This window comes from Engystomops pustulosus, chromosome 6 (genome assembly GCF_040894005.1).
Source record: "Engystomops pustulosus chromosome 6, aEngPut4.maternal, whole genome shotgun sequence".
Taxonomy (NCBI): domain Eukaryota; kingdom Metazoa; phylum Chordata; class Amphibia; order Anura; family Leptodactylidae; genus Engystomops; species Engystomops pustulosus.
Genome location: NC_092416.1, coordinates 2,986,579 through 3,005,202, shown reverse-complemented (window position 1 = coordinate 3,005,202; position 18,624 = coordinate 2,986,579). Strand labels below are relative to the sequence as shown.

At 53.4% G+C, this 18,624-nt stretch overlaps 1 long non-coding RNA gene across 1 annotated transcript in view; it reads right to left on the bottom strand.

Annotated features, from left to right (window-relative positions):
* Window positions 1-2,807: 2,807 nt before the first annotated feature.
* The window catches only part of LOC140065283 (uncharacterized), a 56,433-nt gene continuing 40,616 nt past the window's right edge, over window positions 2,808-18,624 (bottom strand). The window contains exon 4 of the long non-coding RNA XR_011847876.1: window positions 2,808-3,258. This is a non-coding gene — a long non-coding RNA (uncharacterized lncRNA). The remainder of the gene's footprint in view (window positions 3,259-18,624) is intronic.

Here is an 18,624-nt window from a genome sequence, read left to right as displayed (position 1 = left end):
TCTAGACTCCTCTGTCCTCCTCCTCCTCCAGACTCCTCTGTCCTCCTCCTCCTCCAGACTCCTCTGTCCTCCTCCAGACTCATCTGTCTTCCTCCTCCTCCAGACTCCTCTGTCCCCCTCCTCCTTCTCCAGACCCCTCTGTCCTCCTCCTCCCTAAGACCCCTCTGTTCTCCTCCTCCCCCAGACTCCTCTGTCCTCCTCCTCCAGACCCTTCTGTCCTCCTCCTCCTCCTCCAGACCCCTCTGTCCTCCTCCTCCCCAGACTCCTCTGTCCTCCTTCAGACTCCTCTGTCCTCCTCCTCCAGACCATTCTGTCCTCCTCTTCCTCCGGACTCCTCTGTCCTCCTCCTCCTCCAGACTCCTCTGTCCTCCTCCTCCTCCTCCTCCAGACCCCTCTGTCCTCCTCCTCCAGACCCCCCTGTCCTCCTCCTCCTCCAGACTCCACTGTCTCCCTCCAGACCCCTTTGTCCTCCTCCTCCAGACTCATCTGTTCTCCTCCTCCTCCAGACTCCTCTGTCCTCCTCCAGACTCCTCTGTCTTCCTTCTCCTCCAGACTCCTCTGTCTTCCTCCTCCTCCAGACTCCTCTGTCCTCCTCCTCCTCCAGACTCCTCTGTCCTCCTCCTCCTCCAGACCCCTCTGTCCTCCTCCTCCTCCAGACTCCTCTGTCCTCCTCCTCCTCCAGGCGCCTCTGTCCTCCTCCTCCTCAAGACTCCTCTGTCCTGCTCCTCCTCCAGACTCCTCTGTCCTTCTACTCCAGACTCCTCTGTCCTCCTCCTCCAGACCCTTCTGTCCTGCTCCTCCAGACTCCTCTGTCCCCCTCCTCCTCCAGACCCCTCTGTCCTCCTTCTCCTCCAGACTCCTCTGTCCTCCTCCTCCTCCAGACTCCTCTGTCCTCCTCCTCCTCCAGACCCCTCTGTCCTCCTCCTCCTCCTCCAGACTCCTCTGTCCTCCTCCTCCAGACTCCTCTGTCCTCCTCCTCCAGACCCCTCTGTCCTCCTCCTCCAGACTCCTCTGCCCTCCTCCTCCTCCAGACTCCACTGTCTCCCTCCAGACCCCTTTGTCCTCCTCCTCCAGACTCATCTGTTCTCCTCCTCCTCCAGACTCCTCTGTCCTCCTCCAGACTCCTCTGTCTTCCTTCTCCTCCAGATTCCTCTGTCTTCCTCCTCCTCCAGACTCCTGTCTTTCTCCTCCTCCAGACTCCTCTGTCCTCCTCCTCCTCCTCCAGACCCCTCTGTCCTCCTCCTCCAGACCCCTCTGTCCTCCTCCAGACCCCTCTGTCCTCCTTCTCCTCCAGACTTCTCTGTCCCCCTCCTCCTCAAGAGCCCTTTGTCCTCCTCCTCCAGACTCCTCTGTCCTCCTCCTCCTCCAGACCCCTCTGTCCTCCTCCTCCAGACCCCCCTGTCCTCCTCCTCCTCCAGACTCCACTGTCTCCCTCCAGACCCCTTTGTCCTCCTCCTCCAGACTCCTCTGTCCTCCTCCAGACTCCTCTGTCTTCCTTCTCCTCCAGACTCCTCTGTCTTCCTCCTCCTCCAGACTCCTCTGTCTTCCTCCTCCTCCAGACTCCTCTGTCCTCCTCCACCTCCAGACTCCACTTTCCTCCTCCTCCTCTAGACTCCTCTGTCCTCCTCCTCTTCCAGACTCCTCTGTCCTCCTCCTCCTCCAGACTCCTCTGTCCTCCTCCTCCTCCAGACTCCTCTGTCTTCCTCCTCCTCCAGACTCCTCTGTCTTCCTCCTCCTCCAGACTCCTCTGTCCTCCTCCTCCTCCAGACTCCTCTGTCCTCCTCTTCCAGACTCCTCTGTCCTCCTCTTGCTGACTCCTCCCTCCCAGGGCACTGTGCCCACCTTGACCTCCAGACATCTCCATAAGAACCAAAGTATTGAAAAGCTGAACCCAGATCCCCTGTAACTTCTGTAACCATTGTTGTACAATTGGGAGGAGTCCACACTCATTAGATGGTCGGCTCTATGGGACTTAGCCTGCTTAGATTTTGTTGCACATCTGAAGCCGCCATCATCATAGACACATGAAATCCTGAGAGTGGTCTTTCATCATGGCACAGGACCCCGGGGGCTTCTCTCCAGTGTTTGTCATGTTTATCTCCGTACTTGTTGTCAGATCCGATGGTTTGTCCAATATCCTGCTGCTACAGAACAATAGACTCCTGTGCAATCAGTAATGAGGCGATAGCTTTGTCTCTAGATGAAAGAGTCTGCGCTGAGCTCTGGGACCTGTCCAGGCACGTGCTCCATCACTGCTCCACTTGTTCCATGTTATCCTGGGACCCGGCGGAACATTCCCTGAACGCAAAGTCCATGAATCCAAATCGCTCTGTCATTGCCTAAGTTATCTGATCACAGCGATTGTGGTGGTTTCCTGTAAGGAGAGCGGTGCATTGTGGGAGCTCCGACAATAGATACATTGTAACATCATATAAATAGCAGACATCATGAACCAATCATGGGGTCAATCCAAGTGATGGATGAACATTATAGAGTGGGGGATGGTCCTTCAGATGGATCCAATAGAAATTAGAGGAGCACAGAATAAATTCCTCCTGTGTCTATTGGTTCCTAGTCATAAAAAAATTGAATTCTTACAATCTGATCATTTTTATTGTTGTTTCACCAGATTTGTGGCCTTGTTTTTTGTGGGGTGAGCTGCAGTTTTTATTGGCACCGTTTTATTTGACGCACATTTTATGATGAAGTTTTATTCGTTTTTTTTGTCACTACAAATTGCTGCCCTTTTATTTTTGTACCTGTTTATAGTATTTCACCAGTGACATTAATAATGCAGCAGTTTTACAGTTCAGGGTCATTATAGTCACTTTAGTTACATATTTAATAACATATATTTTTAAACATTTACATTAATTGTCTTTTATGAACATTTGATTGGTGGATTTTCGGCTCATATAAATGACCCCTTAGGCTTTATGTGAAGAGAACTTATATAACATGTAGAGAGGACTCACTAGCTGCACATCAGTCATTCACTGAATTAGGAAATTCGAGGGTTAATAGAAGAGGGTCTCTGATTCATTGCCCCCATCAATTATTCCAAGTAGAGAGTAATGACAACATTTTGTTCTCTGGAGGACCCGGCATGTCCATGAATTATACAGACAGACTATTGATTTCAGTGAGGAGCATGTAATGCCTTCTGTTACCTGCGGGGGTGCTGCAGAAAACTTTATACGGCAAATTTCAGGACACCCCGGAGCCGGATGCTTTGTGATCAAATTATTTTGAAGGGACCTTTGAAAAAGAATAGATTTTACAATGAGAATTGTCACCACCGGAGAGTGACAGATGTGTAATGGACCTTCTACACGGGGTAATTATCTGGACCCAAGCAACAATTTACAAAGACTGAACTACTAAGGGGAACCTCTGCCCAGAAGCCATGGCCATGTCTTACCCGGATCACAGGCGATGCACTGTCTGCAGAAGAGCCTTTACAATCCGTCTCTCTCTAATTTTAAGGTAATTGATCACAAATGAGACGTAAACATCTGAGGACCTGACCATAAACCCTGCAGTAATGAGTCCATCTATGAGGAGGATCCACATGGGTGCAGAGCACGTCCTCAGGCATAAAACTAAGGTTGCCTTTAAATTATACATCAGGACTCACTAGACACTTAGCAATGATGGGTCGTAACTTGGGCAAATGGTCAACGTCTGTTCTTTAGAAGTTGAACCTCATAAGGGCGATGGCAACGCAGCAATATCCAAGGCCATTATCGGAAGGACCATATTCTACTCTCTAAGCCACACGATGGGGGACATGGCAGCAGTTTCAGATATGAACCAGGACCCCTATTACATTCAAAAGTTTCATGTAAAACATAAAGGGGCACATTTACTGGGATTAGTGCAAACTGTAGTAAAAGTTCTCTGCCCGTGTATAACACTCGGTGCACCAGAAATCATCAGTCTGTCGTTTCCCTGCACCGGCCCCACAAAGTTCACCAACTTTTTTGTGGTGCACCGTTAACATATGGCAAGCAACAGACTTTGCGTGATAAATCCGGTCCGACTGAGGACTGGAACATTCCGCTAATTTATATCACATGATGACAAGTGCAGACGCGCCACGAAAGGGTCATGTAAGACACAATAGTGGCGCGGACACTTGGCATTGAAGATCTAGCCCTCTCCAGGATCTCCTCATACCTCTCCAATTGCACGTTCAGTGTCTATCACTCTCATCCTCTTTATCCCTCCCACTCTCTTGTCATCCCACAAGGCTTCGTCCTGGGCTCCCCTACTCTTCTCCATTTACACCTCTGGCCTAGGACCCCTACTCTTCTCCACCTAAACCTCTGTCCTGGGACCCCTGCTCTTCTCCATCTATACCTCTGTCCTGGGACCCCTGCTCTTCTCCCTCTACACCTCTGTCCTGGGACCCCTACTCTTCTCCATCTACACCTCTGGCCTTGGACCCCTACTCTTCTCCACTTACAACTCTGGCCTTGGACCCCTGCTCTTCTCCATTTACACCTCTGACCTTGGACCCCTACTCTTCTCCACGTACAACTCTGGCCTTGGACCCCTGCTCTTCTCCATCTAAACCTCTGTCCTGGGACGCCTACTCTTCTCCACCTACACCTCTGGCCTTGGACCACTACTCTTCTCCATCTACACCTCTGGCCTAGAACCCCTACTCTTCTCCATTTACACCTCTGTCCTGGGGACCCTACCCTTCTCCCTCTAAATCTCTGGCCTAGGACCCTTACTCTTCTCTATCTACACCTCTGTCCTGGGACCCCTGCTCTTCTCCATCTACACCTCTGGCCTAGGACTCCTTCTCTTCTCCACCTACATCCCTGGCCTTGGACCCATACTCTTCTCCACCTACACCTCTGGCCTTGGACGCCTGCTCTTCTCCATCTACACTTCTGGCCTAGGACCCCTACTCTTCTCCATCTACACCTCTGTCCTGGGACCCCTGCTCTTCTCCATCTACACTTCTGGCCTAGGAATCCTACTCTTCTCCACCTACACCTCTGGCCTTGGAACGCTACTCTTCTCCACCTTCACCTCTGGCCTTGGACCCATACTCTTCTCCACCTACACCTCTGGCCTTGGACGCCTGCTCTTCTCCATCTACACTTCTGGCCTAGGACCCCTACTCTTCTCCATCTACACCTCTGTCCTGGGACCCCTGCTCTTCTCCATCTACACTTCTGGCCTAGGAATCCTACTCTTCTCCACCTACACCTCTGGCCTTGGAACGCTACTCTTCTCCACCTTCACCTCTGGCCATGGACCCCTGCTCTTCTCCATCTACACCTCTGGCCTAGGACCCCTGCTCTTCTCCATCTACACCTCTAGCCTTGGTCCCCCACTCAGCAATATCTACACATCTGACCTGGGACCCCTACTAATCTCCTTTTAAACCTGTAGTCTAGGAACCTTACTCTTCTCCGTCTATATCTCTGGCCTAGGACCCCTACTCTTCTCCATCTATACCTCTGGCCTAGGACCCCTACTTTTCTCCATTTACACCTCTGGCCTTGGACACCTACTCTCCTCCATCTACCCCCCTGGCCTTGGACGCCTGCTCTTCTCCACCTACACCTCTTGCCTTGGACCCCTACTCTTCTCCACCTACACCTCTGGCCTTGGACCCCTACTCTTCTCCACCTACACCTCTGGCCATGGACCCCTTCTCTTCTCCATCTACACCTCTGGCCTAGGACCCCTGCTCTTCTCCATCTACACCTCTAGCCTTGGTTCCCCACTCAGCTCCATCTAAACCTCTGACCTGGGACCCCTACTCTTCTCCATCTACACCTCTGGCCTAGGACCCCTACCCATCTCCATCTACACCTCTGTCCTTGGACCCGTACTCTTCACCATCTACATCTCTGACCTTGGACCCCTACTCTTCTCCATCTACACCTCTGTCCTTGGACCCATACTCTTCACCATCTACACCTCTGTCCTAAGACTCCTTCTCTTATCCACCTACACCTCTGGCCTTGGACCCCTACACTTCTCCATCTACACCTCTGGCCTAGGACTCCTTCTCTTCTCCACCTACATCCCTGGCCTTGGACCCATACTCTTCTCCACCTACACCTCTGGCCTTGGACGCCTGCTCTTCTCCATCTACACCTCTGGCCTTGGACCCCTACTCATCTCCATCTACACCTCTGTCCTGGGACCCCTGCTCTTCTCCATCTTCACTTCTGGCCTAGGACCCCTACTCTTCTCCATCTACACCTCTGTCCTGGGACCCCTGCTCTTCTCCATCTACACTTCTGGCCTAGAAATCCTACTCTTCTCCACCTACACCTCTGGCCTTGGACCGCTACTCTTCTCCACCTACACTTCTGGCCATGGACCCCTACTCTTCTCCATCTACACCTCTAGCCTTGGTTCCCCACTCAGCTCCATCTAAACCTCGGACCTGGGACCCCTACTCTTCTCCATCTACACCTCTGGCCTAGGACCCCTACCCATCTCCATCTACACCTCTGTCCTTGGACCCATACTCTTCACCATCTACATCTCTGACCTTGGACCCCTACTCTTCTCCATCTACACCTCTGTCCTTGGACCCATACTCTTCACCATCTACACCTCTGTCCTAGGACTCCTTCTCTTATCCACCTACACCTCTGGCCTTGGACCCCTACACTTCTCCATCTACACCTCTGGCCTAGGACTCCTTCTCTTCTCCACCTACATCCCTGGCCTTGGACCCATACTCTTCTCCACCTACACCTCTGGCCTTGGACGCCTGCTCTTCTCCATCTACACCTCTGGCCTTGGACCCCTACTCATCTCCATCTACACCTCTGTCCTGGGACCCCTGCTCTTCTCCATCTTCACTTCTGGCCTAGGACCCCTACTCTTCTCCATCTACACCTCTGTCCTGGGACCCCTGCTCTTCTCCATCTACACTTCTGGCCTAGAAATCCTACTCTTCTCCACCTACACCTCTGGCCTTGGACCGCTACTCTTCTCCACCTACACTTCTGGCCATGGACCCCTACTCTTCTCCATCTACACCACTGGCCTAGGACCCCACTCTTCTTCATCTACACCTCTGATCTAGGACTCCTACTCTTCTCCATCTACACCTCTGGCCTAGGACCCCTACTCTTCTCCATCTACACCTCTGGCCCAGGACCCCTACCCATCTCCATCTACACCTCTGGCCTAGGACCCCACTCTTCTTCATCTACACCTTTGATCTAGGACTCCTACTCTTCTCCATCTACACCTCTGGCCTAGGAACCCTACTGTTCTCCACCTACACCTCTGGCCTTGGACCGCTACTCTTCTCCACCTACACTTCTGGCCATGGACCCCTACTCTTCTCCATCTACACCACTGGCCTAGGACCCCACTCTTCTTCATCTACACCTCTGATCTAGGACTCCTACTCTTCTCCATCTACACCTCTGGCCTAGGACCCCTACTCTTCTCCATCTACACCTCTGGCCCAGGACCCCTACCCATCTCCATCTACACCTCTGGCCTAGGACCCCACTCTTCTTCATCTACACCTTTGATCTAGGACTCCTACTCTTCTCCATCTACACCTCTGGCCTAGGAACCCTACTCTTCTCCATCTACACCTCTGGCCCAGGACCCCTACCCATCTCCATCTACACCTCTGGCCTAGAACCCCTACCCATCTCCATCTACACCTCTGGCCTAGGACCCCTGCTCTTCTCCACCTACACCTCTAGCCTTGGTCCCCCACTCAGCTCCATCTACACCTCTGGCCTTGGACGGCTACTCTTCTCCACCTACACTTCTGGCCATGGACCCCTGCTCTTCTCCATCTACACCTCTGGCCTTGGACCCCTGCTCTCCTCCATCTACACCTCTTACCTGGGACCCAAACTTTCTCCATCTACACCTCTGGCCTAGGACCTCTACTCTTCTCCATCTACATCTCTGTCCTTGGACCTCTACTCTTCTCCATCTACATCTCTGGCCTTGGACCCCTACTCTTCTCCATCTACATCTCTGGCCTTGGACCCCTACTCTTCTCCATCTACACCTCTGTCCTTGGACCCATACTCTTCACCATCTACACCTCTAACCTTGGACCCCTAATCTTCTCCACCTACACCTCCAGCCTACGACCCCACTCTTCTTCATCTACACCTCTGGCCTAGGACTCCTACTCTTCTCCATCTACACCTCTGGCCTTGGACCCCTACTCTTGTCCATCTACACCTCTGGCCTAGGACCCCTACCCATCTCCATCTACACCTCCGTCCTTGGACCTCTACTCTTCTACATCTACATCTCTGGCCTTGGACCCCTACTCTTCTCCATCTACACCTCTGTCCTTGGACCCATACTCTTCACCATCTACAGCTCTGTTCTAGGACCCCTACTGTTCTCCACCTACACCTCTGGCCTTAGACCACTGCTCTTCTCCATCTACACCTCTGGCCTTGGACCCCTACTCTTGTCCATCTACACCTCTGGCCTAGGACCCCTACCAATCTCCATCTACACCTCCGTCCTTGGACCTCTACTCTTCTACATCTACATCTCTGGCCTTGGACCCCTACTCTTCTCCATCTACACCTCTGTCCTTGGACCCATACTCTTCTCCATCTACACCTCTGTTCTAGGACCCCTACTGTTCTCCACCTACACCTCTGGCCTTAGACCACTGCTCTTCTCCACCTACACCTCTGGCCTTGGACCCCTACTCTTCTCCATCTACACCTCTGGCCTAGGACTCCTTCTCTTCTCCACCTAAACCTCTGGCCTTGGACCCCTGCTCTTCTCCATCTACACCTCTGGCCTATGACCCCTGCTCTTCTCCATCTACACCTATATCCTTGGTCCCCCACTCAGCTCCATTTACACCTCTGACCTGGGACCCCTATTATTCTCCATCTATACCTCTGGCCTAGGACCCCTACTCTTCTCGGTCTATACCTCTGGCCTAGGACCCCTACTCTTCTCCATCTATACCTCTGGCCTTGGACCCCTACTTTTCTCCATCTACACCTCTTGCCTTGGACCCCTAATTTTCTCCATCTACCCCTCTGGCCTTGGACCCCTTCTCTTCTCCACCTACACCTCTTGCCTTGGACCCCTGCTGTTCTCCATCTACACCTCTGGCCTTGGACCCCTACTCAGCTCCATCTACACCTCTGACCTTGGACCCCTACTCTTCTCCATCTACACCTCTGGCCTAGGACCCCACTCTTCTTCATCTACACCTCTGACCTAGGACCCCTACCCATCTCCATCTACACCTCTGTCCTTGGACCTATACTCTTCTCCATCTACATCTCTGGCCTTGGACCCCTACTCTTCTCCATCTACACCTCTGGCCTTGGACCCCTACTCATCTCCATCTACACCTCTGTCCTTTGACCCATACTCTTCTCCATCTACACCTCTGACCTTGGACCCCTGCTCTTCTCCATCTACACCTCTGACCTTGGACCCCTACTCTTCTCCATTCACAACTCTGGCCTAGGACCCCTACTCTTCTCCATCTATACCGCTGGCCTAGGACCCCTACTTTTCTCCACCTACACCTCTGGCGTTGGACCCCTACTCATCTCAATCTATACCTCTGGCCTAGGACCCCTACTCTTCTCCATCTACACCTCTGGCCTTGGACCCCTACTCTTCTCCATCTACTCCCCTGGCCTTGGACCCCCGCTCTTCTCCACCTACACCTCTGGTCTTGGACCTCTGTTCTTCTCCATCTAAACCTCTGGCCTTGGACCCCTACTCAGTTCCATCTACACCTCTGACCTGGGACCCCTACTCTACTCCATCTAAATCCCTGTCCTTGGACTCATACTCTTCTCCATCTATACCTCTGGCCTTGGACCCGTACTCTTCTCCATCTACACCTCTAACCTTGGACCCCTGCTCTTCTCCACCTACACCTCTGGCCTTGGACCCCTACTCTTCTCCACCTACACCTCTGGCCTAGAACCCCTGCTCTTCTCCATCTACACTTCTGGCCTAGGACTCCTAGTCTTCTCCACCTACACCTCTGGCCTTGTACCACTGCTCTTCTCCATCTGCACCTCTGGCCTTGGACACCAGCTCTTCTTCACCTACATCTCTGGCCTTGGAGCCCTACTCAGCTCCATCTAGACCTCTGACCTGGGACCCCTACTCTTCCCCATCCACACCTCTGGCCTAGGACTCCTACTCTTCTCCATCCACACCTCTGGCCTTGGACCCCTATTCTTCTCCATCTATGCCACTGGCCTAGGACCCCTACTCATCTCCATCTATGCCACTGGCCTAGGACCCCTACTCATCTCCATCTACACCTCTAACCTTGGACCCCTGCTCTTCTCCACCTACACCTCTGTCCTTGGACCCCTACTCTTGTCCATCTACACCTCTGGCCTAGGACCCCTACCCATCTCCATCTACACCTCCGTCCTTGGACCTCTACTCTTCTACATCTACATCTCTGGCCTTGGACCCCTACTCTTCTCCATCTACACCTCTGTCCTTGGACCCATACTCTTCACCATCTACAGCTCTGACCTTGGACCCCTACTCTTCTCCATCTACACCTCTGTCCTTGGACCCATACTCTTCTCCATCTACACCTCTGTTCTAGGACCCCTACTGTTCTCCACCTACACCTCTGGCCTTAGACCACTGCTCTTCTCCATCTACACTTCTGGCCTAGGACTCCTACTCTTCTCCACCTACACCTCTGGCCTTGGACCCCTACTCTTCTCCATCTACACCTCTGGCCTAGGACTCCTTCTCTTCTCCACCTAAACCTCTGGCCTTGGACCCCTGCTCTTCTCCATCTACACCTCTGGCCTATGACCCCTGCTCTTCTCCATCTACACCTATAGTCTTGGTCCCCCACTCAGCTCCATTTACACCTCTGACCTGGGACCCCTATTATTCTCCATCTATACCTCTGGCCTAGGACCCCTACTCTTCTCGGTCTATACCTCTGGCCTAGGACCCCTACTCTTCTCCATCTATACCTCTGGCCTTGGACCCCTACTTTTCTCCACCTACACCTCTGGCCTTGGACCCCTACTCTTCTTCATCTACACCTCTGGCCTAGGACCCCTACTCTTCTCCATCTACACCTCTGGCCTAGGACCCCTACCCATCTCCATCTACACCTCTGTCCTGTGACCTCTACTTTTCTCCATCTACATCCCTGGCCTTGGACCCATACTCTTCTCCATCTATACCTCTGGCCTTGGACCCCTACTCTTCTCCATCTACACCTCTGCCCTTGGACCCGTACTCTTCTCCATCTACACCTCTAACCTTGGACCCCTGCTCTTCTCCACCTACACCTCTGGCCTTGGACCCCTACTCTTCTCCACCTACACCTCTGGCCTTAAACCCATGCTCTTCTCCATCTGCACCTCTGGCCTTGGACACCTGCTCTTCTTCACCTACATCTCTGGCCTTGGAGCCCTACTCTTGTCCATCTAGACCTCTGACCTGGGACCCCTACTCTTCCCCATCCACACCTCTGGCCTAGGACTCCTACTCTTCTCCATCCACACCTCTGGCCTTGGACCCCTATTCTTCTCCATCTATGCCACTGGCCTAGGACCCCTACTCATCTCCATCTACACCTCTAACCTTGGACCCCTGCTCTTCTCCACCTACACCTCTGTCCTTGGACCCCTACTCTTGTCCATCTACACCTCTGGCCTAGGACCCCTACTCTTCTCCACCTACACCTCTGGCCTTAAACCCATGCTCTTCTCCATCTGCACCTCTGGCCTTGGACACCTGCTCTTCTTCACCTACATCTCTGGCCTTGGAGCCCTACTCTTGTCCATCTAGACCTCTGACCTGGGACCCCTACTCTTCCCCATCCACACCTCTGGCCTAGGACTCCTACTCTTCTCCATCCACACCTCTGGCCTTGGACCCCTATTCTTCTCCATCTATGCCACTGGCCTAGGACCCCTACTCATCTCCATCTACACCTCTAACCTTGGACCCCTGCTCTTCTCCACCTACACCTCTGTCCTTGGACCCCTACTCTTGTCCATCTACACCTCTGGCCTAGGACCCCTACCCATCTCGAACTACACCTCCGTCCTTGGACCTCTACTCTTCTACATCTACATCTCTGGCCTTGGACCCCTACTCTTCTCCAGCTACACCTCTGTCCTTGGACCCATACTCTTGTCCATCTACACCTCTGGCCTAGGACCCCTACCCATCTCCATCTACACCTCCGTCCTTGGACCTCTACTCTTCTACATCTACATCTCTGGCCTTGGACCCCTACTCTTCTCCATCTACACCTCTGTCCTTGGACCCATACTCTTCACCATCTACAGCTCTGACCTTGGACCCCTACTCTTCTCCATCTACACCTCTGTCCTTGGACCCATACTCTTCTCCATCTACACCTCTGTTCTAGGACCCCTACTGTTCTCCACCTACACCTCTGGCCTTAGACCACTGCTCTTCTCCATCTACACTTCTGGCCTAGGACTCCTACTCGTCTCCACCTACACCTCTGGCCTTGGACCCCTACTCGTCTCCACCTACACCTCTGGCCTTGGACCCCTACTCTTCTCCATCTACACCTCTGGCCTAGGACTCCTTCTCTTCTCCACCTAAACCTCTGGCCTTGGACCCCTGCTCTTCTCCATCTACACCTCTGGCCTATGACCCCTGCTCTTCTCCATCTACACCTATAGCCTTGGTCCCCCACTCAGCTCCATTTACACCTCTGACCTGGGACCCCTATTATTCTCCATCTATACCTCTGGCCTAGGACCCCTACTCTTCTCAGTCTATACCTCTGGCCTAGGACCCCTACTCTTCTCCATCTATACCTCTGGCCTTGGACCCCTACTTTTCTCCATCTACACCTCTTGCCTTGGACCCCTAATTTTCTCCATCTACCCCTCTGGCTTTGGAACCCTGCTCTTCTCCACCTACACCTCTTGCCTTGGACCCCTGCTCTTCTCCATCTACACCTCTGGCCTTGGACCCCTACTCAGCTCCATCTACACCTCTGACCTTGGACCCCTACTCTTCTCTATCTACACCTCTGGCCTAGGACCCCACTCTTCTTCATCTACGCCTCTGACCTAGGACCCCAACCCTCTCCATCTACACCTCTGTCCTTGGACCTATACTCTTCTCCATCTACATCTCTGGCCTTGGAGCCCTACTCAGCTCCATCTAGACCTCTGACCTGGGACCCCTACTCATCTCCATCTACACCTCTGTCCTTTGACCCATACTCTTCTCCATCTACACCTCTGACCTTGGACCCCTGCTCTTCTCCATCTACACCTCTGACCTTGGACCCCTACTCTTCTCCATCCACAACTCTGGCCTAGGACCCCTACTCTTCTCCATCTATACCGCTGGCCTAGGACCCCTACTTTTCTCCACCTACACCTCTGGCCTTGGACCCCTACTCATCTCCATCTATACCTCTGGCCTAGGACCCCTACTCTTCTCCATCTACACCTCTGGCCTTGGACACCTACTCTTCTCCATCTACTCCCCTGGCCTTGGACCCCCGCTCTTCTCCACCTACACCTCTGGTCTTGGACCTCTGCTCTTCTCCTTCTAAACCTCTGGCCTTGGACCCCTACTCAGTTCCATCTACACCTCTGACCTGGGACCCCTACTCTTCTCCATCTACACCTCTGGCCTAGGACCTCTACCCATCTCCATCTACACCTCTGTCCTGGGACCTCTACACTTCTCCACCTACATCTCTGGCCTTGGACCCATGCTCTTCTCCACCTACACCTCTGTCCTTGGACCCCTGCTCTTCTCCATCTACACCTCTGGCTTTGGACCTCTACTCTTCTCCACCTACAACTCTGACCTTGGACCCCTGCTCTTCTCCATCTACACCTCTGGCCTTGGACCCCTACTCTTCTCTACCTTCACCTCTGGCCTTGGACACCTGTTCTTCTCCATCTACACTTCTGGCCTAGGACTCCTACTCTTCTCCGCCTACACCTCTGGTCTTGGTCCCCTGCTCTTCTCCATCTAAGCCTCTGGCATTGGACTCCTACTCTTCTCCACCTACACCTCTGCCCTTGGACCCCTGCTCTTCTCCTTCTACACCTCTGTCCTGGGACCTCTGTTCTTCCCCATCTACACCTTTGGCCTTTCACCCCTACTCTTCTCCACCTACACCTCTGGCCTTGGACCCCTACTCAGCTCCATCTACACCTCTGACCTGGGACCCCTACTCTTCTCCATCTACAACTCTGGCCTAGGACCCCTACTCTTCTCTATCTACACCTCTGGACTTAGATCCCTACTCTTCTCCACCTACACCTCTGGCCTTGGAAGCCTGTTCTTCTCCATCTTCACTTCTGGCCTAGGACTCCTACTCTTCTCCACCTACACCTCTGCCCTTGGTCCCCTGCTCTTTTCCATCTACACCTCTGGCCTTGGTCCCCTGCTCTTCTCCATCTACACCTCTGGCCCTCCACCCCTACTCTTCTCTACCTACACCTCTGGCCTTGGACCCCTGCTCTTCTCCATCTACACCTCCAGCCTTGGACCCCTACTCAGCTCCATCTACACCTCTGGCCTTTGTCCCCTGCTCTTCTCCATCTGCAACTCTGGCCTTGGACCCCTGCTCTTCTCCATCTACATCTCTGGCCTGGGACTCCTGCTCTTGTCCATCTACTCCTCGGGCCTTGGACCCCTACTCTTCTCCATCTACACCTCTGTCCCGGGACCCCTAATCTTCTCCATCTACACCGCTATCCCGGGACCCCTACTCTTCTCCATCATCACCTCTGGCCTAGGACCCCTACTCTTCTTCATCTACACCTCTGCCCTAGGACCCCTACTCTTCTCCATCTACACCTCTGGCCTAGGACCCATACCCATCTCCATCTACACCTCTGTCCTGTGACCTCTACTTTTCTCCATCTACATCCCTGGCCTTGGACCCATACTCTTCTCCATCTATACCTCTGGCCTTGGACCCCTACTCTTCTCCATCTACACCTCTGCCCTTGGACCCGTACTCTTCTCCATCTACACCTCTAACCTTGGACCCCTGCTCTTCTCCACCTACACCTCTGGCCTTGGACCCCTACTCTTCTCCACCTACACCTCTGGCTTTAGACCCCTGCTCTTCTCCATCTACACTTCTGGCCTAGGACTCCTACTCTTCTCCACCGACACCTCTGGCCTTGTACCACTGCCCTTCTCCATCTGCACCTCTGGCCTTGGACACCTGCTCTTCTTCACCTACATCTCTGGCCTTGGAGCCCTACTCAGCTCCATCTACACCTCTGACCTGGGACCCCTACTCTTCCCCATTCACACCTCTGGCCTAGGACTCCTACTCTTCTCCATCCACACCTCTGGCCTTGGACCCCTATTCTTCTCCATCTATGCCACTGGCCTAGGACCCCTACTCTTCTCCATCTACACCTCTAACCTTGGACCCCTGCTCTTCCCCACCTACACCTTTGTCCTTGGACCCCTACTCTTCTCCACCTACACCTCTGGCCTTGGACCCCTGCTCTTCTCCATCTACACTTCTGGGCTAGGACTCCTACTCTTCTCCAACTACACCTCTGGCCTTGTACCCCTGCTTATCTCCATCGGCACCTCTGGCCTTGGACCCCTACTCTTCTTCACCTACATCTCTGGCCTTGAAGCCCTACTCAGCGCCATCTACACCTCTGACCTGGGACCCCTACTCTTCTCCATCCACACCTCTGGCCTAGGACTCCTACTCTTCTCCATCTACACCTCTGGCCTAGGACCCCTACTCTTCTCCATCTATACCACTGGCCTAAGACCCCTATTCTTCTCCATCTACACCTCTGGCCTTGGACCCCTACTCTTCTCCATCTACCCCTTTGGCCTTGTACCCCTGCTCTTCTCCACCTACACCTCTGGCCTTGGACCCCTGCTCTTCTCCATCTACACCTCTGGCCTTGGACCTCTACTCTTCTCCACCTACAACTCTGACCTTGGACCCCTGCTCTTCTCCATCTACACCTCTGGCCTAGGACCCCTACTCTTCTCTACGTACACCTCTGGCCTTGGACACCTGTTCTTCTCCATCTACACTTCTGGCCTAGGACTCCTACTCCTCTCCACCTACACCTCTGGCCTTGGTCCCCTGCTCTTCTCCATCTAAACCTCTGGCATTGGACCCCTACTCTTCTCCACCTACACCTCTGCCCTTGGACCCCTGCTCTTCTCCTTCTACACCTCTGTCCTGGGACCTCTGTTCTTCTCCATCTACACCTTTGGCCTTGCACCCCTAGTCTTCTCCACCTACACCTCTGGCCTTGGACCCCTGCTCTTCTCCATCTACACCCCTGGCCTTGGACCCCTGATCTTCTCCATCTACACCCCTGGCCTTGGACCCCTACTCAGCTCCATCTACACCTCTGACCTGGGACCCCTACTCTTCTCCATCTACAACTCTGGCCTAGGACCCCTACCCATCTCCATCTACAACTCTGGCCTAGGACCCCTACTCTTCTCCATCTATACATCTGGCCTAGGACCCCTACTCTTCTCTATCTACACCTCTGGCCTTAGACCCCTACTCTTCTCCACCTACACCTCTGGCCTTGGAAGCCTGTTCTTCTCCATCTTCACTTCTGGCCTAGGACTCCTACTCTTCTCCACCTACACCTCTGGCCTTGGTCCCCTGCTCTTCTCCATCTACACCTCTGGCCCTCCACCCCTACTCTTCTCTACCTACACCTCTGCCCTTGGACCCCTGCTCTTCTCCATCTACAACTCTGGCCTTGGACCCCTGCTCTTCTCCATCTACACCTCTAGCCTTGGACCCCTACTCAGCTCCATCTACACCTCTGGCCTTTGACCCCTGCTCTTCTCCATCTGCAACTCTGGCCTTCGACCCCTGCTCTTCTCCATCTACATCTCTGGCCTGGGACCCCTTCTCTTCTCCATCTACACCTCTGGCCTTGGACTCCTGCTCTTCTCCATCTACTCCTCGGGCCTTGGACCCCTACTCTTCTCCATCTACACCTCTTTCCCGGGACCCCTAATCTTCTCCATCTACACCTCTATCCCGGGACCCCTACTCTTCTCCATCTACACCTCTGGCCTAGGACCCTTACTCATCTCCATCTACACCTCTGTCCTTGGACCCCTACTCTTGTCCATCTACACCTCTTTCCTGGGACCCCTACTCTTCTCCATCTACACCTCTGTCTTTGGACCCCTACTCTTCTCCATCATCACCTCTGTGCTAGGACCTCTACTCTTCTCCATCTACACCTCTAGCATTGGACCCCCACTCAGCTCCATCTACACCTCTGGCCTTAGACCCCTGCTCTTCTCCATCTACAACTCTGGCCTTGGAAACCTGCTCTTCTCCATCTACACCTCTGAACTAGGATCCCTACTTTTCTCTATCTACACCTCTGTCCTTGGACCCCTACTCTTCTCCATCATCACCTCTGTCCTGGGTCCTCTACTCTTCTCCATCTACACCTCTGTCCTGGGACCCCTACTCTTCTCCATCATCACCTCTCTGCTGGGACTCCTACTCTTCTTCATCTACACCTCTGACCTAGGATCCCTACTCTTCTCCATCGACATCTCTGACCTAGGACTCCTACTCTTCTCAACTACACCTCTTTCCTGGGACCCCTACTCTTCTCCATCTACACCTCTGTCTTTGGACCCCTACTCTTCTCCATCATCACCTCTGTGCTAGGACCTCTACTCTTCTCCACCTACACCTCTGGCCTTGGGCCCCTGCTCTTCTCCATCTACACCTCTAGCATTGGACCCCCACTCAGCTCCATCTACACCTCTGGCCTTGGACCCCTGCTCTTCTCCATCTACAACTCTGGCCTTGGAAACCTGCTCTTCTCCATCTACACCTCTGAACTAGGATCCCTACTTTTCTCTATCTACACCTCTGTCCTTGGACCCCTACTCTTCTCCATCATCACATCTGTCTTGGGTCCTCTACTCTTCTCCATCTACACCTCTGACCTAGGACTCCTACTCTTCTCAACTACACCTCTTTCCTGGGACCCCTACTCTTCTCCATCTACACCTCTGTCTTTGGACCCCTACTTTTCTCCATCATCACCTCTGTGCTAGGACCTCTACTCTTCTCCATCTACACCTCTAGCATTGGACCCCCACTCAGCTCCATCTACACCTCTGGCCTTGGACCCCTGCTCTTCTCCATCTACAACTCTGGCCTTGGAAACCTGCTCTTCTCTATCTACACCTCTGAACTAGGATCCCTACTTTTCTCTATCTACACCTCTGTCCTTGGACCCCTACTCTTCTCCATCATCACCTCTGTCCTGGGTCCTCTACTCTTCTCCATCTACACCTCTGTCCTGGGACCCCTACTCTTCTCCATCATCACCTCTCTGCTGGGACTCCTACTCTTCTTCATCTACACCTCTGACCTAGGATCCCTACTCTTCTCCATCGACATCTCTGACCTAGGACTCCTACTCTTCTCAACTACACCTCTTTCCTGGGACCCCTACTCTTCTCCATCTACACCTCTGTCTTTGGACCCCTACTCTTCTCCATCATCACCTCTGTGCTAGGACCTCTACTCTTCTCCATCTACACCTCTAGCATTGGACCCCCACTCAGCTCCATCTACACCTCTGGCCTTGGACCCCT